At 36.6% G+C, this 26,862-nt stretch overlaps 1 long non-coding RNA gene across 1 annotated transcript; it reads left to right on the top strand.

Annotated features, from left to right (window-relative positions):
* The first annotated feature begins 2,621 nt into the window (after positions 1 to 2,621).
* LOC122140032 lies at positions 2,622 to 24,979 on the top strand. The gene is made up of 7 exons (XR_006156759.1): positions 2,622 to 2,958; positions 4,294 to 4,361; positions 4,693 to 4,749; positions 4,843 to 6,582; positions 16,936 to 17,011; positions 22,377 to 22,568; positions 24,230 to 24,979. It is a non-coding gene; the product is annotated as an uncharacterized LOC122140032 (long non-coding RNA).
* The last annotated feature ends 1,883 nt before the right edge of the window (positions 24,980 to 26,862 follow it).

The raw sequence follows: 26,862 nt of genomic DNA, 5'->3' as shown, positions 1-26,862 counted from the left end.
ACACGTCAAACGCGGAGCCGGTAATTTGTGCTGATGAATGACAAGCCGAGACTCTTGTTAGGTAGACGGCACGCTCATTAGAAAACACATTTTCAGATGTCAGCGTGCCCCTGTCTTCCATTTTCCTCCGTTCTTTGGATGGAGGAAAGGACGAAATAAACGCTGCTTGAATATTGCGATGTCATAGAATCAAGCAGAAGGAACTCAAACCTCAATTGACACGTCTGGTGTATCCGAGCGTGTTTTGAACGCTGACAGCCATCTGCGAGGGGTTCCTTTCACTCCTGCTAATGAGCGCCGTGTCACCGCGGCCCGATCTCCTCTGGACCATCCCGGGAGACACGTTACAGCTGTCGGGGCCCCTCGGCTCGATCCTGCGGCTCGCAGCGAAGAGCCTCAAACGACATCGACTTCCGCCGCCAGAGAAAACACAAAGCCTCCGCTGACTCGCTTTCATGAGCGTGTTTGTGCACATGAAGGGTTTGTCAGAATGAGTTGAAATGTAAACTAGCGTGTGAACGCTGCTTCCTTACCTGCTGGTGGTGCGTTTAAGTTCTGCAAGTAATGCTGTTGAGTCTTGAGACAAGATTGAGTTGAATTAGTATTATTCAGTTGTGTGTGTGTGTCACTGAAGTCACATAATTTAGTCAGAATGTCCATTGACTACAGACACATTTGTGTAATAAACATGGTTTAAATGTAGGCTATACTCTAAATTAATTTACTAAATATACAACAAGAGCTGCAAGGACTTGTGGGGGAGACCGGGGCTAGTTGTCACCCAGTGTAAGGTTAGGCTGATTTGTCTCACTAATTGGTTTCGAGTCAAAAGTCCTGTCACACAGATGCTTGCTTTTGTCTAGGTGATATTTATGTTGGTTCGCAAATCTCTTCAAAGATATTCAGTCCTTCAAACTAAAATTGCTAATCATATTTTTGTAATAGCTACCAGATTCTCAGTATTTCTCAGGACAGAGATGTCAGTTGTCACTTGCTTATGTAAATTTGCACAATTTTTTTCAATATTTTTGGTTATTTTGATATTAATGTTTGTATGTAACATTGTAAAAAAAATTATTGTGTTTTGATTCTTGACTTATTGTACAATAGCTATAATATAATATAGACTATTTGTTTTAAAAGAATGCCAAGAACAAACAAGAAATGATTTTCAACCTTTCATTCCTGAAGAGGAGTATAGGAACATGAATTAAAGAATAAGATTATCTATGGAACTAGAAGAAATAAAGTCAAATGTTCTGTGGTTTCACTCTGAAAATCCCAGACAACAATTTCATCCAAGAGACGGCAAAGTAAACTGAATGAGCTAGATGATAATTTCCCATAGCTGGGGATCATTTCACTGAAATACAAATTTGTGATGATACCAGAAGAGAAGAAAAACACATTCTGCTCTGTCTAATTCTAGTCAGTATCAACTGATTTGCAAGGCTTTTTATGTAAAAAGCAAATATCTTTGTTTCTGCTTCCATTTGACTGCTGTCTAGGATTTACTGCATTTGAATCTAATCACAAAATCTAAATATTCACAAAGCACAACGATATCTCGCAGAAGCAGCCAGCTGTTCATTTTGAAATTTGTCTACTTTATTAGGGCTGAAAACCGTTTCCTGTGCAAGAGAAAGAATCGAAATCAAGCGAGAAGCACAGAGGGATGAGTGTCATTTGAACCTGCGATTCAATTAAACTCTATGTTTAATTTTGCCTCAAGATCAAGAGTTAAAAAGCCTATTAAAGTGGCTCTCTTGATGCCGAATCTATCTGTTATCAGCATGTCGAGGAAATTCGAGAGGCTCTCTGGTGAGCATCTCTATCTGTGACACACTGTCAGTATTGTTGAGGGGTTTGTGCCGTCGATGACATTATTCACGGCATCATACGGCAGGTTGGGATGAACAGGGAATATTATTACAATAATAACCACCTCCACGTTCATAACAATAATAATAAGAACCGTAATGGTTTTAAAGAATTGCAAGCAGCATTATCACTGTCCTCTCCACAGAAACACGAGACATCACAGGCTCTTAACATCCTTCACCTTTGTAAGTAATAAATTGTTAAATGATGATTTAATTATGAACTCATGGGCTTAGACTAACAATGTCTTCATCCTTTAGTTTTTGTGATGTGTTAAATATGCTGCAATATTTATATGGTTTAACATTTACATGTAAGTCACAGACAAAAATCTATGAATGTCACTGCATTCAATTACAAAATATAGCATTTATTTTAAAGAAAGATGGCACATGGTCAAGAGAAATCAAGTCCATCAAATCCATTTATAATACTGTTTTCTTACTAGAAATGATGTCACTTAATTTCTTACAACTGCAAAAAAAAAAAAAAAAAAAAAAAAAAAGGCTCTAGCATTATTTGGCTTTGGTTTGGTTTTGTTTTTGCACCTAATGCAGAGACATTCCAACATTTTTTAAATGTGACTCAATTGTTCAAATGCATTTCAGGACCACTATATATGCTAATGATCATAATAAGGCTTACAAATTAAAAGCACGTTAGTTCTTCACAGCGTGACTCCCGCAGTGATCTGTGCAGCAGTCTTTGTCAGTGATTGTGAACCTGAGTTGGATGAAACGTGATGCTCTGATCGCAGTCTGATAACCAAAACGGATCAATATGTGTGTTGTAAAGGTTAAATGACGCTCTGTACTGTGTTGTCATGGTGCAGCGTGAGTCAGGATGAATGATAAGAGCGGCTCGAAACTACAAGCCACTAACATGGCCTTATATCATACTATAAGTAAATCAGAAGAAGAATTCAGCCATCAAAATCTCTAAGTGTTGAAATGAGAAATGTGTTGAAATTTGCAGTGCTCTGTGGGCTTGTGCTGCATTCCCAGGCTGCGTGTTGCTGACGGCGCTCCTGATGCTGCTGCGTTCTTCTCCAGGAGGATTAGACACTTCCTGAATTACGTAAGTGAGCTAATGAGCTGCACACACTCCCACACACACACATGCACGCTCATACACACTCCAGTCCCTGCGGGGACCTCAGACAGACAGTCTATCCTCTCTCCCTCGGGCCTTCTCACTGCCTGCTATATACACCAGAGAGAGAGAGAGAGAGAGAGAGAGCAATACATGAACTGTTCCGTGTATTCAAGGACACAGAGACTGTCTCTATGTTTGTCACTGTTTATCTGTAATTATTCTGATTTGAAAAGTTTACTACCATGTTATTCGTACTCCTCCTTTATACGGTATGTGTATTGAGCGTAGTATGCACATTTGTGAAATGCTTTTTTTTGTTTGTTTTTAACATTTTTCAGTGATTAATGAACTGGATGTAATTCCGGCCATGGTTTTCTTTGACTTGTTTTCTTGACTTTTTTTTAAAAAAATATATATTTTTCTTGCCTCCTAAAAAGTGTAAAATCAAACAAAAATAATTACAAAATTGAGGCAAAGATTGTTTGTGTGTGTGTGTGTGTGTGTGTGTGTGTGTGTGTGTGTGTACTGTATGTGTGTGTGTCTGTCATTATAAAGCTTTCATTATTATTTAAAAATATGAAATACTGTAATAAATATTGTTTAACCTTTTAAAATTGTATTTTTACTCATTTTAGTAAAAACTATATAAATTCGATATATAACTCTATATATACAGGGCAATACTGTATATGTAAACATTTTGTGAGATTTCTCTTTTCTATTTGTACTTTATATTCTGTTCTGTTAAAGCTTATGACATCTGTGCTTCTTGTAGCTTTAAATGTGTTAAATAATATATTTGTGTATGTGTTTTCACATATATATAGTTTTTTTTATTTTTTATCAGGCCCCATGTTTGTCACTTTAATGGCAATGGAAAAAAAAAAACAGATTCATTGCCATTAAAGTGAAATTACTGAACCTGCACATAGGAGCCTGATAAAAATGCTCATATTAGAAGAAAATTTCAAAGGGCATATATATGAATGTTTGTGTGTAGTATGCTAGTCAGCTTTGAGGAAATATATAAAATTAGATTACCTCTGTCATTTAGACTATACAATATACTACATTCACAAGCTTTATTATAACCAATTCTGTACCACAATGATTTTTAAATGACACACACAGATTTGTAATGTCATTCATGTTTGCTCAGCTTGCTTGACTAGAATGCGTTAAATGAGTGCATTGTGTGTATGTGGTGTCTTTTCTCAAGGTCAACGATGTTTCCTTACACTTCATCATATGATGTCATGCAAATACCCGTTGTAAATCAATTAAAGCATAAATTAATTTGTCTGATTCATTCCACAGATGTTGTCGGCCATGAGGAGGGTTGTTTGCATCTGAATACTCTCATGTTCAGAACGAGCAATAAGATGGTGAGTATTATTTCCTTTATTCAGATAACGGCATAAAACGACAAATCAATCGTTCTTGGATCTGCCTCTCCACACAAAAAAATATCAACTATTGTGAGTGTTTCAATTGCGGGAACATGATGTATTGTTTCTTTGTAGCAATGAGCTTAGTAATTGTAATGAGTACGTATTAATTCCCCAATGAACGTCAAATATTTAGATTTACCCCTTAATTAAAATGTGTAGTTGAATGCTTATCTCCTCTTCTATATTACCTCTACTGTGAACAATTAGGAATTGTTTTAAAGACACTCGCTTCCATAAGCTAATTGTTTTCTCTTTTTTTTTTCAGGGAGACTTTATCAGAACTGCCCACTAATTAACAGAAATCACAATAACTATTGCATAGGTAGCTTGTTAATTAATGGTCTAAGATGCAATTAAATTACAAATGCACATCCTAATTTACTAACCAACTTCTCTTAATCCTGTGTAATTTCAGAGGGATCTCGTTAAATCGAAAAGCAGAGTGATCAGGGTGGCAAAGTGCTAATTAAGCTTTGAATTGGGGGAGGGGGGGCTGCATCAACAGAGCACAGGGATGATCCTCCACTGTCTGTTTACATCGCTGCAGTGCATTCTGGGAAGTCACCCCACAACCTGGGGCAGGCGTACTGTTCTGCTGCTCCGGGGAAAAAAAAGTGTGTAAGACAGATAAAACCAGCACAAGTAAATCCCTTCGGCTCTGTGTTTACGGACACAGACGGCTTTATCTGCACTAATGCCATCAACATTTAAAGCAGGAAACTTTATTTCCAAGAACTAAACCTTTTCACACAATATGTGAAGGGTGAGTTATTTGTTGCTGCAACAGAAGCACAGATTTTCTGTTACATGATGGAAGTGTTTCTCATTAGTAAGAAAAGTCTCTTTAATGTCCCATTTGTTTCAGAAATGGTCACTGAGTCTCAGATTTTTCTGCTTCTCTAGTGGTTCAAAAGAGATCTCAAAAATGTCTCAAACTGTACTCAGATTTGACAATAAAACAAAGATAAAAAACAAGCTCAACATTTCTCAACAAACCCTTAATCAGGCCTTCTTAGACATTTCTTGTGAGGAAAAAAGTAATCTCTTGTCATCTCAGAAGTCTCAGAGATCTCAAAAATGTCTCTTATTTTCCAACATGCTCTGAATGAACGTGTCTCGACAGATTCTTGTTGTTTTTCTCTTGAGAAAACGACTTCGGTCATCTTGCATGTGATTCAAATTTAAAGTGAGAAATTTTTATTTTGAAATCAAACAGTTGTCATCAAATAATCTGTCTATCCACATTCATTTTATAGCTCTGTACTCTTACTGTACGTGAGCAATCATTTTCATTTTTAAGAAAAACATCTGAGAGAAAGTTGACACTTAAATGAAACGTAATGGAGGGACGCATTAGCCAAATTCAGTCGAGACTACAGACGTTTCTTACCACAGGGTATTAAATGACAAAGTCCAAATCAAATCTGAAAAATGAGGTATTGCGGTAAAACAACTTTGCAACTCTGTCACTGCGAGTCAGATATTTTACATTTGTCTCATGCTTGTTGACCACAATTTCCCTCAGTTTTAAATGTCTCCTGTGAGGAAAACGTGGCCCCCGTCATATACGGTTAAGATGCCTTCCACTGGGCTTTAGGGAATCAGACAGACAACATGGCTGCCTCTGATTAAGAGTGTAAGAAATCCTGTTACACACTTACAGCTGAACGCCTGAGAATATCACCACTCTCATTATTGGGCTGGGATTTGAAGAAGGGCTCGTAGCGTTCCTCACTGGGAAAATGTCTACAAACATCTTTTCATCCTTTCTCCTCTATATTTTACTCCCTCAGTCCATTTAGTTTCATCAGTCTTGTAAAACAATGAGTAGGCCTAGTCATGTTTGTTTTCTGCATGCATTCGTATGGTCAAGGTGACTCTTTGCTAATGCGTGTAATAAAAGAATTGTGTAGCGGGAAATGCTTACAGCTGTCTGTAGCACTCTGCTTCCATGACAAGATCTTTTAGTTTTCCTACATGTTGCATCATAAAGAACAGACAAAAGGAAAGTTGCATGGTCAGTAAAACATTTCAGTGGACTATCTTAAGGTTAGTCCATCATGTAGGAGTTCATTTTTTATTTTTGTTTTGCAGCTGAGAGATTTGAGAAGAATAAGAGAACAATTGACTGAAACAAAAAGAAATGTATGAGAAGGTAAGACTGATTATCTTGAATTCGATTGTGTAGTAACTTGCTAAATGAGTTTATGAATGATTCTTTTAGGGTCATTAATAGAATTGTTTATTTAAAAAATCTTAAAATAAAAAAATAAAAAAATTTTTTTAAAAATGTTAATTATTTGGAAAAAAATATTTGGTAATTTTTAAAGAAGAATTTTTTTTAAAAATTTATTTAAGCATTTTTATTACAACATAAATTTTTACGCAACAAATCAGAAAATTATGCCAACTTAAATCTAATTTTTTTTTAAATGTTAATTATTTGGAAAAAAATATTTGGTAATTTTTAAAGAAGAAATTTTTTTTGTTAAATTTATTTAAGCATTTTTATTACAACATAAATTTTTACGCAACAAATCAGAAAATTATGCCAACTTAAATCTAATTTTAAAGCCTTAAAATACAGATCGATAACTCGTAAGTTTGAGACTGATTTGAGAGTTAAAAAAAGCATGATGAGTCACTATTTAAAAATAACCGGTTCATAATAGTAATTTTTTCTTAAACTACATTGTGTTTGTAGTGGTGTATACAACCAAATTGCAAACTCTTTTTTTAAAGTTTCGCAAACTGTGTTCTGTCCACATAGACGGACGTGTATAGACATTTGTGAACTGTTAACAGAACTGTAAGCCAGGTAAAAAAAAAAAAAAAATACATAAATAAAAAAGGTTCTTCTAGTATTCAAAAGCTAGGTTCTCTCCATTCAAAAGCTTGGCTGCGTTGTGCATTTATTGTGCATTTGACAACAGCTTGTGTGGGTTCAAACTCTCAATTTTAGAGCGTTCATTTATGAAATGCTCTTTAAAGGATTAAAGTACACCGAGTTTGAGAACATGTCTGCTCCGTAATTACAGTCGTGCCCAAACCAGCAATTTGTTTCTTGACACAAAGCATAAAAGTCTTTCCTAAACACCGACTGTTACACGCGCATATCAACTTTTGGAGGCCATTTTGATCCCTCTAGACTTCCTATCAATAACATGTCCCCTGATCAGCCGGCAAACTGCAAAACACAGTCGAGGCGGCAATTAGTGCAAATTAACAGACATTTTCAAAACCGTCTTTGCTCAGAAAATGGCCGCTTTGTAGTTCAAAAACATCCCACTCTGGCCCTCGTGTGGGAGTTCTTCCAGCATTTGCTTGTAACTTAATGAATTTTTTTTTTTGTTTTGATAAAACTTTTCTTTTAATTCATTTTTTAAAAGTGTTACCTTCATCTCAGGGGCATGAAACTCTGTGACTTTTCCTAAATAATCTAACTGATAGTGGGTGACTCTATTATCAGAAACATCAGTAGCAGGACTACAACAACATGCTGCCTTCCTCAAGCAACGGTTTCTGATGTGAACAAGGAACTTCAGAACATTCTGATGAAGCACAAGACTGCAAATCGAATCATCATCCATGTGGGGAAGAATGATATTCGGAAAGGGCAGTCAGAACTCCTTAAGAAGGACTTCAGTGAACTCTTTGAAACACTTCGAAGACTCAAAGTTCAGTCGTTCATCAGTGGACCACTTCCAGCAAGGGGAACAAATATTTTTTTCACGGTTGCTTGGGCTGAACACATGGCTACAAAGATCTTGCAATATAAAAGGAGTAAATTTCATCGACAACTTCAATCTGTTCTGGGGCCATAGACAACTGTTTAAACCGGATGGCCTCCACCCTAACAAACTTGGAGCTAGAGTGCTTAAGGACAATTTCTACTTCTGCTTACGCCATCCTTTCAGCAGAGTATGTCAATTCATTCAGCACACACACACCAGGTCCGAGTCATCATGTGGTTGACATATCCCACAAGGACACTGATAACACCATCCAGCCACAACAAGCACTTCTGATGGACACTATCCCGGCTGAGCCCTGCCCACAGAGCTCCTCACAGACAGACTGTGATGTATCAAAACAGATACAAGACTCAGCACCCAAGGACGACTTTCTGGAAAACAGCAAGGGAAGCCAGGACAACATATCACAGTTACTGGAAACACCAGAGACACAGCCCCTCTCACCGGACACATTATCCCTCTCTCCAGCATCTCCACTTCTGTGCTTCTCACAGAAAATGGAGGAATTGGTGTATGCTGGGGACTAAAAACTCTCTCACTCATTCGCTGCAAGCCCGCAAATATCGCCAAAAAAACGGCGGGCCCCCCCAACCACCAAAGCCTGTGGGCCCTGCTCCTGTGAGAGCTCTCCGACCGCTGCCACAACGCCAGGGCCCAAACCCTCCATCTGCTGTAGGTGAACCAAAAACAACTGATAGCAGCTCTCAGTGATATGTGTCGGGTCCCCGCTATAATAGCAGCAACATTCACAATGTTTACAGAACAAGCGGGAACCCAGCGTGCCTGTAGCTTTCTATATTTCAGTTTTATCACGTGATAGAAAGTCTAAGGTCTTTTCAAGCTCAAGGGCAAACTCATCGAATCTGCGACCTATAATGCATCAAACTAAGATTGATATAAAGACACAAAGTACTGCCATCAAGTTGGCATTTTTAAACATTCGCTCACTAAAAAATAAATCATTTCTAATCAATGACTTTATAACCACAAACAATCTGGATTTTATGTTTCTAAATGAAACATGGCTAGAAGACAGCTGCAGTGCAACAGTCCTCAATGAAGCAGGCCCTCCTAACTTTACTTTCATGAGTGTCTGCAGGACTGTTAGGAGAGGTGGAGGTGTAGCTGCTCTATTTAAAGATGTCTATCAATGCAAGCAAATGTCATTTGGTCAGTACTTGTCTTTTGAATATCTAGGGATTGTGCTGAAAGGTGCTCCACGCATTCTGTTTATCATTATTTACAGGCCTCCAAAATACTCTCCAGCCTTTGTTGAAGAGGTCACAGAAATGCTATCAATGATTTCCTCAGAGTTTGACTGTTTTGCTATTGCAGGAGATTTTAATATTCATATAGATAATGCAGAGAACAAAATTACAAAAGAAATGATAACGGTTCTTATACACTTTTGACCTGATTCAGCATGTGCATGGACCCACACACAAAGGTGGACACACTCTAGATTTAATCATCAGTAGGGGTCTAAACATTTTATCCATTGTTATTAAGGACGTAGCACTATCTGATCACTTCTGTATTTTCTTTGATATATTGATCTCTGCTACCAATGAATCTAGATCTGTCTCTGTCAGAAGGAGATGCATTAACGATAACACTAGTGTGCGGTTTATGGAGGCTATATCTCTAACACCAAGCATTTCTGCAGACTCTGTTGATATTCTCCTTGATTCCTTTAACTCAAAAGTTAAGAATGTTATTGATGATATTGCTCCAATAATAGTCAGTAAGAAAACAAACAGACAGAAATCAGTTTGGAGAAGATCAACAGCAGTTTCAGACTATGAAAAGACAATGCAGAAAAGCCGAGCGGATGTGGCGGGAAGACGAAACTTGAAATTCACTATAGCATTTATAAAGACAGCCTTCATGCTTTTAATGTGAAACTAGCCACAGCTAGACAGAATTTCTTCTCAAACCTTATAAACAGTAACTTAAACAACACTCGTACTCTTTTTTGCCACTGTTGAGAGACTGACAAACCGCCCAAGTCAGATTCCCAGTGAAATGCTCTCAGTTAGCAAATGCAATGAGTTTTGCTTCCTTCTTTTCTGAGAAGATCATTAATATCAGGAAGGCAATTAGCACATCCTCAAGTAATGCAGAGGTCAGACAGATCTGGACGCAATATCAAAAAGATACTATGTCTATTTTTGAAGCAATTGATAGCAAAATTTTGGAAGAAATAGTGCAGCACCTAAAATCGTCAACCTGCGATCTTGACACACTTCCCACATCTTTTTTCAAAAGTGTGCTTAACTGTTTAGAAGCAGATCTCTTAGAAGTGGTGAACGCCTCACTTCTTTCTGGGACATTTCCAAACTCCCTGAAAACTGCAGTTGTAAAGCCCCTCCTGAAAAAGAGCAATCTTGATAACACCATTCTGAGCAATTATAGACCAATATCTAATCTTCCTTTTATAGGCAAAATTATAGAAAAGGTAGTTTTTTTAATCAGCTGAACAAATACTTAAACTCAAATGGATACCTGGACAATTTTCAATCTGGTTTTCGACTGCATCACAGCACAGAGACAGCGCTCATTAAGATAATAAATGATATTCGCTTAAATTCTGACTCTGGCAAAATATCAGTGCTGGTATTGCTAGATCTCAGTGCTGCGTTTGACACTGTCGATCATAACATACTACTAGAGAGACTGGAAAACTGGGTCGGGCTTTCTGGGATGGTACTCGAATGGTTCAGGTCATACTTAGAAGGGAGAGGTTATTATGTGAGTCTAGGAGAGCATAAGTCTAAGTGGACGTCCATGACATGCGGAGTCCCACAAGGCTCAATTCTGGCACCGCTCTTGTTTAGCCTGTATATGCTCCCACTAAGTCAGATAATGAGAAAGAACCAAATTGCCTATCACAGCTATGCTGATGATACCCAGATTTTCCTAGCCTTATCGCCAAATGACTACAGCCCCATTGACTCCCTCTGCCAATGTATTGATGAAATTAATAGTTGGATGTGCCAGAACTTTCTTCAGTTAAACAAGGAAAAAACTGAAGTTATTGCATTTGGAAACAAAGATGAAGTTTTTCAAGGTGAATGCATACCTTGACTCAAGGGGACAAACAACTAAAAATCAAGTCAGGAATCTTGGTGTGATTCTGGAGACAGACCTTAGTTTCAGTAGTCATGTCAAAGCAGTAACTAAATCAGCATACTATCATCTAAAAAACATTGCAAGAATTAGATGTTTTGTTTCCAGTCAAGACTTAGAGAAACTTGTTCATGCCTTTATCACCAGCAGGGTGGACTATTGTAATGGTCTCCTCACCGTCCTTCCCAAAAAGACCATTAGACAGCTGCAGCTCATCCAGAACGCTGCTGCCAGGATTCTGACTAGAACCAGAAAATCTGAGCATATCACACCAGTCCTCAGGTCCTTACACTGGCTTCCAGTTACATTTAGGATTGATTTTAAAGTACTTTTACTCGTTTATAAATCACTCAATGACCTAGGACCAAAATATATTGCAGATATGTTCACTGAATATAAACCTAACAGACCACTCAGATCATTAGGATCGAGTCAGTTAGAAATACCAAGGGTTCACACAAAACAAGGGGATTCCGCCTTTAGTTACTATGCCGCCCGCAGTTGGAATCAGCTTCCAGAAGAGATCAGATGTGCTAAAACATTAGTCACATTTAAATCTAGACTCAAAACTCATCTGTTTAGCTGTGCATTTGTTGAATGAGCAATGTGCGATGTCCGAATTGATTGCACTGTATTTTACATATTCACTATATTCTATGTAAAATCATTTTCTATTTTTAACTGTTTTAAATTCATTTTAAATACGTCAATTTTTAAATCATTTCCAATGTTTTAAAATTGCCTGTTTTATGTTTTTAAAATTGCTTGTTTTATTTTTGTTATTATTTTTCTTCATGATTATTTTACCTTCTTTTATGTAAAGCACTTTGAATTACCATTGTGTACGAAATGTGCTATATAAATAAACTTGCCTTGCCTTGCCTTGCCTTAACTAAACATGCACAAAAAAACTGGGCTTGATTTGGTTGTTCTAAAGGTGTGTAAAAAAAAATTTACCATTTAAGGTGTTTGGGGTCAAAATGACCACACATTGAAAATGAATGTGAAAATGAAAAAAAATGACTTTTTTAAATTTTTGTTTGTCAAAAAAAATAAAAGTAAATCCATTATAAATCTGAAAATTTCTACATATAAACCAAGGTCTGGTCCTAGAGCATAAATAAAAAGTAGAACGAACTTTCTATCTCATACACACACGCACACACACACACACAAACACACAAATGTGTGTGACTGCAACAGAGAGCATTTTTACAGAAATTGGCAAATAAAATAAACAAAACTGGCATAAATCTAAAAAAAAATTACATTTAAATCAAGGTCTGGTCCTAGAGCATAAACACAAAGTGGAACGAGCTTTCTATCTCATATACACACACACACACACACACAAACACACAAAAACACACACACACGTGACTGCAACAGAGAGCATTTTTATAGAAATTGGCAAATAAAATCAACAAACCTGGCATAAACCTGAAAAAATTTTACATTTAAATCAAGGTCTGGTCCTAGAGCATAAACACAAAGTGGAACAAACTTTCTATCTCATACACACACACTCACACACACACACACAAACACACAAATGTATGTGACTGCAACAGAGAGCATTTCTATAGAAATTGGCAAATAAAATCAGCTAAACTGGCATAAAATCTAAAAAAAAATTAAATTTAAATCAAGGTCCTGGTCCTAGAGCATAAACACAAAGTGGAACAAACTTTCTATCTCATACACACACACACACACACACACAAACAAACACACATAAACACACAAATGTATGTGACTGCAACAGAGAGCATTTTTATAGAAATTGGCAAATAAAATCAACTAAACTGGCATAAATCTGAAAAATGTCACATATGCAACATGGAACAAGCATGTTCCATAATTGTTGATAAATAATTTTCTGAAATAAATAGTATGTGATTACAGTCATGTCATAGTGGTGACTTGTAATGTTTCTGCAAATGTATGTATTATAATTTGCAAAAGCAGATCATTCAAAATATATCAGACAGCAACAACAAACTCTAACTTTGACAAAAAATACAGATTTTTTATGTATTTTCAAAATGTTTAAATATATATTCACAAAATATATATATATCATAAAGTTGTGAGGAGAAGTTGAAGCATCAAGAAAAATGAAAGTGAAAATGAATGGGTCTCTATGGACCTCTATTGGATACATGTGGTCATTGCACTTTAATTCCTTAACTAGAAGAAAAAAAGTTTTTCGACTAACCTCCAGATGGCAGTATTCTATCCCTAACACATAGAGCAATCTCCAAAAACTATTTAGATTTAATTAAGATCATCATTTAAGTGTTTTTTTCTTTAAAAAATCATATTTCATGTGCCAATTTTTGGCCTAGTTATGTAATTGTGCAGTAAATAGGTAAAAAACTTCAAAATTTCCACAAAAACACAGCATAAATGTATAGTTGAGAAGTAAATAAAAAAAATGATATATGGTTTTCCATATAAAAAAATGTATATTTCCTTAAGCAATCGCTCTTTAAATGTTTGGGGTCAATCTGACCCCAAACATCTTAAGTGTTATCCTTTTTTAACAGTGATTAAGGGTTAAATCCTAAAATAAGTACTGCAATCTCCAGGCACAGACACACTGTAATGCTTTAAAAACAATTTAGAAACTGTCATCGTTGTAATTACAGTAACTAATTACCGTCCTCGGCAAACAAATAGCTTAACATAATATGGCGGCCCAATCAATTTGGAAAAAAATGCAAATTCCGAGCGCGAGGGGGAGGGTGAGGGGCATTTTGGCAAACCTGAAAAGGAATTCCGGAAATAATGCACTTTGTTTTATCCACACATAATTCCCAGGGAATATCATATCATAAATATTTGCATTCAGTTCTTATCAGGACATTTGCATTTGCCTCTTATCAGCCGGCAAACCAGGCACCGGCAGATAGCGCGAGCTGCTTCCACGCCATACACACATTTCTAATGAGACACGTCCCAGGCTGATATCATATTTTGGGTAGAACTTTATCGCCAAAACGAGGAGGTCATTTTCTCCTAGAGTTGGCTCATCTTGGAGCTGTCTTTGAGTTGTTGCTTTTTTCTCTCATTTGATGTGATTCAACTCAGATTCATTTTTTAAAAGCCCGCAAAAAAAAGGATTATTCCTTTTCTTCTCGCGACTGAGACTGCCTGCTATCAGTGGCACGTATGCTAGCGGTGATTATCACCACGTCACAAAATATTTCAGTTTTATCTGTGTATTATTTTATTTGCCACTGCATCATCCCTTGAAAGAGGGCGGGAGGAGGAGGAGGGAGGAGGGGGGGGGGGGGGGGGGGGAGAGAAGGCTTGTTGCCGTGATGATCTTCTTCTTTTGTTAGTACAGGTAGCAACAGTTAGCAGGGAAAAAAATTAAAATAATTGTTTGATAACATTTTCAAAAAGGCATCCCACAATAACAATTTCATGGCGCATTGCGGAGTGTAATTATAAATCAGGCGTTTTTCTCGGACGGCCAGAAAAACACTGGAGGTCAAGTGAAGTGTCCTAGTCAAATGCTGCTCTCATTAGCACAATCTGCTATTATCTGCTAATTATTTCTCTATTGCTTCAAACCGCTGTGCTGGGCGCTGGGCGTCCGTCTACCCACGCGCCTCTCAAATCAGTCCCCTCTCCAGAGCCGGTGCTTGTGCGAATGCGTTCGTTTGCATAAATTACAAAAATCATTCGACAAAATGCTGTTTTCTTTTGATGTAACCATAATCAAGAGAAAAAAAAACACAAATATATGTTGACTCTCACTGTTTTCCTACTTATTTTCTGGGCGGCTGTCCTTATCGCTTTTCTACAATTAAACGCATTGCTACGCTGAAAAAAATAAACAGGAAATTATAAAATCCATATGCAACCTACCATAACATGCACAGAATCTGGTGCAAAAACAAACCTATCTAGAAGTAACGTTACAGTAAAAAAAAAAAAAAAAAAGTTTCAGGTCAGTAAGTTTTTTAGTTATATATTTTGAAAGAAATTAATACTTTTTCTCAGCAAGGGCACATTCATTTGGTCAAAAGTAAGAATGAAAATATGTATAGTGTTACAAAAGTTTTCCATTTCAAATAAATGCTGTTTAAAAGTTAAAAAAAAAAAAAAAAACTTCTATTCATGAATGAATAGTGGAAAACATGTGTCTCGGTTTCCACCATAGACTGGTTTCCACAAAAAAAATATTAAAATGTTTTCAACATGCTTGAACAGAAAATCAGCTTATTATTTGGATTGATTTCTGAGGGAACATGCGACACTGAAGACTGGAGTAATGATGCTGAAATTCAGCTTTGTAATCACAGGAATAAATTACATTTTTAAAATGTTAAAATGCAAAACTGTTATATCAAATAGTATGTTTACTGTATTTTCAATCAACAATAAAGCAGCCTTGGTGAGCATAAGAGACTTCTTTCAAAAACATTTAAAATTATACTAACCCCAAACTTTATGTGGAAATACTTTTTTTTAAGTTAAGTGTGTAATTTCTGCTCTAAAAAAAAAAAAATGTTGTTCAAAGAGTTGTTCACGACTATACTTATTGTTGTCCAAGTATATTTAACTGGGTTGGGAGAACACATTGTAACATGACACGCATCACCTTGAAATCTATGGGAATGTGTAATGTGCTGAAATAAACATTTAGGTCAATGCTACCACATCAATGCTAACGCAATCTCTGTTTACTGCTATCTCTGCTCTGGGCTAGTTCTGATTCTGAAAGAACACAGATACAGAGGAGTGAACTGATATGTGTATCTCGAGCAGACCGATCTCTCATTTTTGGAGCATATTAAATGTCTTGCATCTCCCTGTCTGCTAGCGCTAGTAGTGGCTAAGTTATCTCACCTCTGTTATTGTCTTGAAATCTTATCATCATCTTTGTTTAAACAGAGAGGCCAGCACATTCCTATTCTGTTCCCGCTGTTTTCCCTTCATCCAGAGCACCTCCAAAATGTTGGTTTCATGCTCAGCTTCATTTAGACCACAAACTGAAACAAACACACACACACACACACACACACACACACACACATACACACACACACATATATATATATACATATATACATATATATATACACACACACACACACTATATATATATATATATATATATATATATATATATATACGCGCACACACACACACACGCACATACTGATTTATTTATATAAGTGATATCTTTGTTCCAAGAATCATTCTTGGATATCATCCAAAAATGTTATGAACCATGCAAATTTGATCAGATCCAGTGCTAGTTCTTCCCAAGAAGTGCTTATTGTAACATCCTTAAACTTGTAAACTGGTGAACTGATAAAATCCAGTGCACTAACTCCCTGAAATTTTGTAAAGCCAGCTAATCTGATTTCAGCTTGCAATTACAGCCAGCTTTTGACATTTTTGTGTGTATTATGCATCAGATGGTTTGTAGGCAGTCTGTGAGCGTGCCGTCTGAAGCTCAGACTAGAATGGAGATGGAGATCTGTGAGATAACCCTTCCAATCTTTAATGGATTCAGTTGACAATGACTCTATCAAAAGCTGCTGATGACATTTAAGTTGTAGTGGATTTTAGGGATTAACGTTTCCTTCTTTCGCCTCTCACAGGTGGAGGGGCAGAGGATCAGACAGACGGGAGGAACCAAGACTCATTTACACAGATGAACATGTGGACGAAAGTCAGGTAAAAACCATCGCAGTGTAAACAGCAAGATTTAACCGTTACAAGTTACTTACAGATTTTAAATGTTGAATTAAGGTAATGTTTTGCCTTGTTTTAAAGAGTTCTGTAAAGCTTTGGTTGTTTATAGATGTTATAACATGTTTTAAGAACAAAGGTAACATTTTGGGGTGTTATTAGCTTGCTTTATATACAGTATTCATGTATTTATTTACTTTTTTCATTGTGAACCGACATTGGATATGTTCAGTTGTCCTATTTTTACAATTCAATAATATTTACCATCATCTGATCATTTGTCATCTAAGGGGCTGTTCACACAGAATGCGTTTTTCCATTCCAGCGCGCAATTTTTCCATAGTTTTTCAATGTAAACACGCTAGACGGACACATGGCCTATGTACTCACATCTTTTGCAGCGAGCGCCGCGTTTTCAAGATGCTATTTACAACTTTTACATGTAGTGCCGCTCATTAATGTCAGTTCCAAAACAGTGGACCAATCAGAAGATCCCAGAGACGGGACAGATGTTGCAAGCTTGTGTTTTCAGAACCAAGTTGGCATGGCAACTATTTTATTTGACAGCACCAGGGACGAAGGAGGCATTCTGTGCTGCGTTTTTTTTTTTTTTCTTTCCTTTTTAAAAACCATTCCTGAGCACTGCGTCTCACATTTTTAGGCTACGCTTACACTAGTGCGTTTTCATTTTAAAACGCGGAACTTTTGCTATGGTATTGTTTACACTACCCTGGTGTTTTCGACCCTCAAAAATGGAGACTTTCGAAAACGCTGCAGACCCTGTTTTAGTTTGAAAAATGCGTATCCTTTAGTTTGAAAAATCTGCGTATCCTTGTTGACCATGTAAACTATAACATCATGTTCATTGTTGTACCCATTGATTTGTATAGGTATATTCCCCATTCTACCGCTCCAAGCATGCAGACACGTCCACCATCTAAATAATAGAGAATCTGCCTATGCATATCTGTGGTTGTACCTGCATGAATGGTCATGTGACATGCTTTACGGTTGTGTAGTGTAACAGAGATCATTTCTGAAATGCAGTGAAAACACCAGTGTAGACGAGGATCGTTTTCATTTAAAAACGCCATTTTAAAACAAAAACGCACTAGTGTAAACAGGGCCTTAGATGCAAATACGCATTTTGTGTGAACGGCCCCTAATACTGTTAAAGTCAAAATCAGTCAAAACTAAAAAAATTTTAAATTAATACCCAATTTTCATACTGTATATTATTATGTTGTGATATCTAATTCAACTTGTAGTACTTTTTGTTTTAGTTTTTTTTTTTTTTAGGTTTTTTTTTTTAGACAAAATAGCATGGAATATATTGTAGTGTGTATTATTATTCGAGCTTCACTCTTACTGTGTCCTTGTAAGAGGACTTTGACCTGAGAGAACATTTCTCTCAGTCTCTCTCTCACAAACACTGAAAATGGCCTGTTTGGGGTTTGGAAATGGCATATGGGGGAGAACAGGACGGGGTTGGGTGGAGTCGTGCCGATTAAGTGATTGGAAGCATTCGGCCGCTGAAGCGCTTTTCTCAATCCTGCAGATAACATCGTCCCTGCGCTCTTTATCTTTCTTCTTGAACTTCTTTTAAACATCCCTCCCTCACTCTCTCTTCATTACATACTGTCCGCTTCTTCTGGCGTCCACTTTCATTACCAAGACTTATCTCATTCACCCTTCCGCTGTCACTCCCATTATTGTGTGGTGGGGATTTTCAGATTAGCCGTTCCCACAAACTCTTCACACCGTGCTCTGTGAGATCGGCCCAAGGAGCTAAAAAATTTATTTATAAGTGAGGTAAATTAATTAGGCTGTCATTGAGAAATGGCGCGCTCAGGTGTTTGCACGGTTGATGGTGCTTTGATTGGTGTGGAAAAGTTCATTTTGTGTAAAGCGATGCTTTGTGGCCTTATTAGACCCGACTGGCCCCAGATTCATGGGATTTAAAGCGAACAGCTTAACTCAGCTCTACAATAGCAGTCAGACGCTCGCTCTTCTATCAGTCCTGCTGTATGCTAAATCAAATTCACCAGGACAGACAGAGAGAAGCCCTTGTGAGACAGCTCTGTAATAAAGAGAATTATTGTGTGATGATCATGTGTTGCTTATTAAAAATATGCATACATTATTTTGTTCTGTTGTTCTCAATTCAAAAAACATAGTCAAAACAAAAAATTTTTCAGACACCTTCAACATTTCTCACAGTCACACCATTAGAAAATGGTAATAATATATGACAAGAACTCAAGAGTTAAGCTGTGTCAGAACAAAATCATCATAATAATGTCAGATAACTTTGATAGAAAGGTATGTAATGAATTAGGTTAAATAGCTGTCAGCTGTTGAATTTAAGTACACAATTAGATAATACCAATATACGTCAACCAATTATCAAGCAATGCTTAATTTAGTTCATTCTGTGGTGTAAAAAGGTCGTATTAGCAATTAAAGAAAAACACTTCAGCAGAACATGGTCAGGTCAATGTGTCTGAATAATGTTTGGTCCCAAATTTTTATCAGTTTTACTGGTAGTCCACTGTATGAAGAATTTTTGGGAATAATATGTCACAGTTCACTTTATTTTGCTATCCCCACTTACATAAATAAACTATAGTGTCCTGCACCCACTAGTGAAAAAAAAATGTCTAAATAATTGTTGGTTGGACTGTAAACATATCTATCTATCTATCTATCTATCTATCTATCTATCTATCTATCTATCTATCTATCTATCTATCTATCTATCTATCTATCTATCTATCTATCTATCTATCTATCTATCATCTATCTATCTATCTATCTATCTATCTATCTAGTATTTACTAAACATAACATTATATTATATTGTATTAAATTAGGTTAGATTAGATTAAAACAGCACTTCTTAGTAATAAAGTTTTAAATGCCTTTAGTGTGAAGGTGGGTCTTATTAATATTCTGCCTTGTCCTGGGACAATTCCTCAAAACTGTATTTTGTGCATAATTTTCTTTTTGTGCTTCAATTTCCATCTACTGCATTACACCACTGGCCACTGAGACGAGATGCAAAATAAGTGAATAAATCTATATAGTCTTTTAGGTGAACAGATTCAAAAGAGTCGGGTCACTGAGTTAAATCAAATAACTCTAAAGAACTCTCATTCACACACCAAAGCATTTTTGATCTGATAAGTTCTTTCCTGTAGTCTCTGTGCATGATGTAATTTCATCATTCGGCACACAGGTTAAGAGAGGTAAGAACATTAACACGCTCTTTTTTTAATGCGCACATATTCGCACAAAGCACATTTCCCTGCTGTTTTAATAACTCATCTAAGACCTGCGATCTAATCTGCATGTACAGCAAGTAATTAAAGTTGAAATTAATTACTGTCTGTGCTGATATTCTAATCAAACAGCGTTGGAGTATTTTGTAGCAGAAAGTTGATATTTTGTCATCCTTGTTTTATCTCCAGCTGCGGCGCGTGATCGTCTGTACTTGCAGATTATTCCTCGCCAGGAAAAGCTCAGGAAGCGACAGATAAAGAGGGAGAGAACTTCCACGCTTTTTTTTTCTTCGAGTTCCCGCTCTGACCTCTTGACAGTTCTCATCCCTCGTTCTGCTCCTCGGTCTCTCCCTCTTTCTCTTAACATTCCTTTATCATGACAGTGTTTGGAGAGAGATAGGGCCAAGGCTTTGTGACTGCGTTTGATGGAAATTAGACAATCGTTCATTAGTGAGTTAGATAAAGTCCCTCCCTTCCTCCAACCCAGCTGACAGTTGTCTCCTCGTGTCTCCTCGGGGAGCTCATTTCACACCAAGAGCTTGCAGTGGTGCATGCGTCGCTGCTGTGGAAGTGACTCTGACTCGCTCAGGTCCCATCTGAGTTTGTCTCCACAGACAGTGCCACTGGAAATGTCAGCCGGAGCAAAGAGGAGCCGTGTTGAGTCGTTCACTCTAACAAGCTGAAGGCTTCTTCCCGCGGGGCCCGCTTATGCAGAGCCGCTCTTATTTCTCTGCTTTGTCTCCAGTCAGGCTCGTCACAGAGCTCACTGCACCTACAGAGGTTGCTTTTACAAAGGAGACTTGGGTTCTGTGCCACTAGCATTAGTTGCAAAAATAATGACTGTTTCCAGACAGGTTTTGCAAATGCTTTACATATCTGCTATTGGTTAATAGTGGCAATCAGATCCACAATGCTGTTCAAAGGTTTAGACTTATGCTCACCACAGATGCATATATTAGATACAGTAAAAATTATGAAATATTTTTACATCTTAAAATAATTGTTTTCTAAGTTAATATATTTTAAAACATAATTTTTTTCCTCTTATTCAAATTTTAATTTTCAGCATCATTACTCCAGTCTTCAATGTCACATGATTCTTTAGAAATCATTGTAATATGCTGATTTGCTGCTCAAGAAACTATTCTTATTATCAGTGTGGAATACAGCTGCTTAATATTTTTGCAGAAACGGTGTCTTTGAATACATCTATTTGTATATGGCAAAATACAGCATCTATTTGAAATAGAAATCTACATTTAAAATAACATTTTAAATGCCTTTACTTTCAGTTTGGATCAATTTACTGTATTCTTGCAAAGTAAAAGTATTCATTAATAAATAAGTAATAAAAAAAAAACCTTACTGACCCCAAGTTCATGATTGATTATGTCATTACTATATAAACACTTTCAAATTCAGAAGCAGTTACATTACTTAAATACTTAATGATATATATTAGATATTATATATGTATTATATATTATTTATATCCTTACACATTTTATATTCATACACTCGGTCGTGCAAGAAATAAATAATGCATTTATTTTACAAGTTTTATTAAATATATCACATGTGTTTAGTATCTATGATTGACACATAATTAGTTTTAGGCCAATTAATTGTTTGACCATTTTAAGATGAAATTTTGTGTAAAATTAAAAATTATTATTTATTTCTTATTTATTTTTGTAAGATTTATTTTTGGTGTTTTATCCTTTACTTTTTAGTTTTGTGTAGCATGAATTGTTTTTTTTTCTTCCTAATGATGAAGAGAAGCTATTTTTTAAATGATTATCCAAGTGGAGTCGAATGTAAACAGTGTTTGAGACGGACACAAAGGAGAAGTTAGAGTCTCACTCCGCAAACTTCCAGACAAAAGTTGAAGACAAACACTTTCTTTCATTGTCTTCAAGGCAATTTTGATGTGCAGAAGATCAAGCATTTGAGAAAGCGTCTGGAATGCGGTCTACAGCAGGGTCAGATGAACACATAATCACAGGCAACTTCACGCAAGGCAGGCCTGCCCTCTCTCTCTCTCACTCCCTCGCTTTTCTCTCTTTTAGTTCGTCAGATATGGAGAACTGTCCCTTGTCTCGGCTCACAGATCAGAGGCTTCTGTTCTGGCCTGCATCAACTTTTCCTGCATTAAAACTCTCGGGTCTGAAAGAACTTTCCAAAGCCTTCTGATGGCATTCAGCATTCGCCACGGGGGAAAATAACAAGCTGGTTGCTCACTTTGTGACCTGCTGGATGAGGTGAATCAATATAGACTTACCAGGAAGAAAAATTATAATTTTAAATCAAAATAAAACTTGTTTTACTCCTGTATTATGATGCACTTCTGAGTGAAACATGAGATTCAATAAGAAAAATTAAGAATTATGAGACTAAAATGAAAAAGTGGATATAAAATTGAGAGGGAATTGGTGATGTCATCCAAAAAGGAAAGTCATTTCAGAGGTAGAGCAAGATTTCAACAAATTTCTTAATTTCTTTAGAATAATGTGCACCAATGATTTATGAAAAATAAGATTAGGGAAGGTTAATTTTTAATACTTTTTGAGTTTAAAACTGGTTGTTGTTGTTTTTTTGGTCATGGGATGGTTTTTAAAAAATTGCTGACATGGATGTAGTGTCCGTGACATTTCCCCGTAGTTTTCTGAAGAGCGTTTTTGAAGCTCAGAATCAGAAAGAGCTTTATTGCCAAGTATGCTTGCGCATATAAGGAATTTGTTTTGGTGACATAAGCTTCCAGTACACAGAGACAACAACAACACACAGACAAAAAAATAAATAAAAAAATTACACAAATGTAAATATAAATAGAATAATATTGAAAAATAAATCAAAAAATAAATAAATTGTATGAACAGTTGTGCTATAGATGATAAAATGGAATAGAATAGAATGAGATGCAGGGATGTACTAGGATGGAGGTGGTAACAAATGACTATAAGGTAATTGAACATTTTTATTGCATAAAGTGGGGAACAATTAACTGTTCATTGGGTAGATTGCCTGGGGGAAGAAACTGTTCTTGTGCCTGGCTGTCCTGGTATTTGCGGCTCTGAAGCACCAGCCAGATGGCAAAAGTTTAAAAAGGGGATAACTTGGATGTGAGGGTAATCCTTTTAAAGTGGGCGGAGCAGGCCATCGCCATCTTGGCAGCGCATCACCGCGCGTCACTCCTGGATCATCGAAAATGGGCAAAAGGCGGGAGCTAGTTGCTGAAGCCAAGCTAGTTGCTGGCCCTTCATGACAACTGTGAGGGGGGGATTTTGTTTTTATAACTCATCCGTTTAAATTCTATTAAGCCTTAAAGTTCTGCATAATTAAGGGCATGGCCACTTGAGTGACAGGTGGATTGCTGCTGCTGACATCGCCGTCGAGCTAGGTGGGAGTGGCTTCAGCAACCAGCTCCCGCCTTTTTGCCCATTTTCGATTATCCGGGAGTGACGCGCTGTCAAGATGGTGACGGCTGCCTCAGCCTACTTTAGGCTTCGAAAACTCTCTTCAGAAATCTACGGGTGACGTCACGGACACTACGTCCATGTTTTTATACAGTCTATGGTTTACATAGCAAAGCAATGAAAAAGTAGCGCATTGGAATGGAAAAACGTGTTCTGTGTGAATGGCCTCTTATTATGCATGGCCATATTTTAGTTCCCTTAATACTACCCCATACCTAAACTTAACAAGTACCTTACTAACCATTAATAAGCAGCAAATTAGTTGTTTAGTTGTAGTTAATAGTTAGTTAACTGTGAGAATTGGTCCCCAAATTAAGCTTAAGAGTCTTCTTTCAAAGATATTAACAAATCTTACCGACCTAAAACTTTTAACAGTATAGTGTTGCTACGTCAAAACTTTCGGAACTTTTTTTTTAATGTGATGATTTTGCTCTTGATGGTTCTAGGTGGTTCCAGGTGCACCTGTCGTAGGCCTACTCTTCCTCCAGGCTGGGAACATTGCCCCCTTGTAGTGCCTGAACTTCGGCTGAGTCGGGTGGCAGCCTCCCATTTGTTAAATGCTACATGAGGTGACTGGAGCTTCTCTGCCCGTCGCTGAGAGGACAGATGGAGAGGGCACGGAATGTTCTGGAGAGCCGATGGTAATTACAAGCCAGTAGCAGAGCCGATGGCTTCCGCAGGGAACAGGCCTGAGCGGAAGCGCTCGAGTGGCGTGGGGGGTTGTTTGCCCTTTGGCTGCTCAGCATGCTGTTGCTCTGCGCGGTGAGCTCGTGTTGGGACTGCCGTCACTGCACATTTCTCCGCTCTTCATGTCAGGTGAGGTGTGTGTGGGAACATGGTGACATTTGTGAGCTTTTGTCATTCACAAGGAGTTTAACTCTTCAGATGTGTTTCCAGTTCTATTCGTTTCAGTAGATAACTGATGGAAGTCGCAGATGTGTACAAAAGAATTTTATGGATCAGTCCACCCAAAAATAAAATAATTATCATCATTTACTCATGTCGTGATCAAAAGTGATATTTACAGTGAGTTTTCTTCATACATCATATCTCTCATTTTATATTCTCTGACACTTGTCTCCTTGGTAACCAAGTACACTAACTTTTAAAAACTTACAGTATTTAATGACATTATTGTTGTTTGTGTACACCAATTGTATATAAATCATAAATTTGTTGATTATTTTTATTTCACTTTTTTTTATTTTTATTTTGATTTTTTTCCACTCAATTTTTTTTTTTTTTTTGTTTTATTTTAGTTTAATGTTAGGATAATAAAATCACATTTAATCATTTAATAATATTTCTATTCATTGGATTTTATAATTCATAATTGTAACCTTGTACTTCACAACTGCAACCTTTTTCACGTCATATATTAAGCTTTCTCACAATAACTAATATTTCTTAAAATTGTGACTTTATATCTCACAACTCTGTCTTTTTCCCATATTTTAAAAGTTTTATATTTCATTTCTTTTAATAATATAAAATAGATTTGAAATATAGCAACAATAAATGAAGGCATACTAAAATATTTCAGTGCCTTGTAAACTTTTTATCATGAATCCATCATTACTACCCATGTATACATTTTTATTTGTCAGTTTTATTATTTTACCCTTGTCCCTGACTTTCAGTCTTAACTATAACAAGCCATTATAAAAATATGAATTAATAAATATTTAAAACTATGATGTGAACAAAGAGTTAAATAAAAATAATCCATTTTGATGTTTATTGTGTAAAAATTACTTTATGATTTTTTTTTTACACAAATTATGACTGTACCTCATTTGTGGTGCCCACAAACAAGTTATTTTGTAGTTACTGTACTTGGTTACAATAGAGACAAAATTGTTTCAATGTAACCTTTATAAAAAGGGGGCATTAAATCTGTTAGTTTTAATAAAACCAAACCTTAAGATATAAAAAGTGCAAGAAGTTGGAGAAACACCCTTATATCTTTTCACATCTGATCAGTCATCTGCTCAACATCTCAAGAGCGTCCTGTCTGCAGGTGAATAATTACTTTGTCAGCCGTCAGTCTCAGAAAATGAGAGGTGAGGGGGAAAAAAGAAGAAAAGGGAGGAGTATGAGGGAAAGTGAGCGGGCACAGCTTTGCAGGATGCTGAAATGTAGCTCTGCAATCCCCATAGGGCTCATATTAATGAGGGTGCAGAGAAAGTTAACAACTCACATTAAGCACTAATGCATTCTTTAATTAATTAAGTGCTCATTTATAAATATCCAACACATCCTGTACACGTTCAATCTGACTTAACAATAACATATTAACGATTCCTGTTCCAGGCATAACATATTTAAATGTCATTGATACTCCAACAGCTAGATAAACATACTCTGAAACTCTATTAACAGCATTAGGTGATGTCTGGAGCAGCACGAATTCCCCTGCAATTCTCTCATAATTACAAATTAATTTCACATTTAATGTATGAACACAGCCATGGTGAAATTTAGTTAATTAGTTGATTAAAATGCATAGTTCAAAGTAAAAACTGAGCAATTTTGAGCCATTTAGTGAATCATTTTGTAGTTATTGGACAGCTTTAACACTCTTCCTTTTCATTATTTTATAAGCAGGTTCTTAGACCTGGATGATGCAGTTAAGACTCAAATGTGTGCAATACTATAGAAAATGCCTTTATTATCATTACTGTTTGATAAAGCGGCCACATTCAGCTCAGACAGAACTGCCAGCGCAAATGTAAGTAACCTATCACACACACACACACACACACACACACACACTGAGCTTTGAGGTGAGTGTTAATCTCTGAGGTGTGTTAGGAAAGCACAGAAGGAAGGAGATATCAAATAAAGCTCATGTAAAAATATTCTAGAGAAATGATTTACTAAAAAGCATCCTAGTAAAATTTAGATAAGTAAAAACTCCATGTGCCATTCCAGTTTTAGCCCAATACGATGGGTTTCATGAGAAGGATAACATGATAAAGACGTGTTTGAACATATAATCTCTGAGGAAAGATTCCTCTGGGTTAAATTCAAAAGAATCACTTTATGCACATCGTTTTTTTTTTTTTTTTTTTTTTTT

The sequence above is a fragment of the Cyprinus carpio genome, chromosome B16 (genome assembly GCF_018340385.1).
Source record: "Cyprinus carpio isolate SPL01 chromosome B16, ASM1834038v1, whole genome shotgun sequence".
Lineage (NCBI taxonomy): Eukaryota > Metazoa > Chordata > Actinopteri > Cypriniformes > Cyprinidae > Cyprinus > Cyprinus carpio.
Note: the sequence above shows the minus strand (reverse complement) of the source record. Positions and strands in the feature narration are given on the sequence as shown.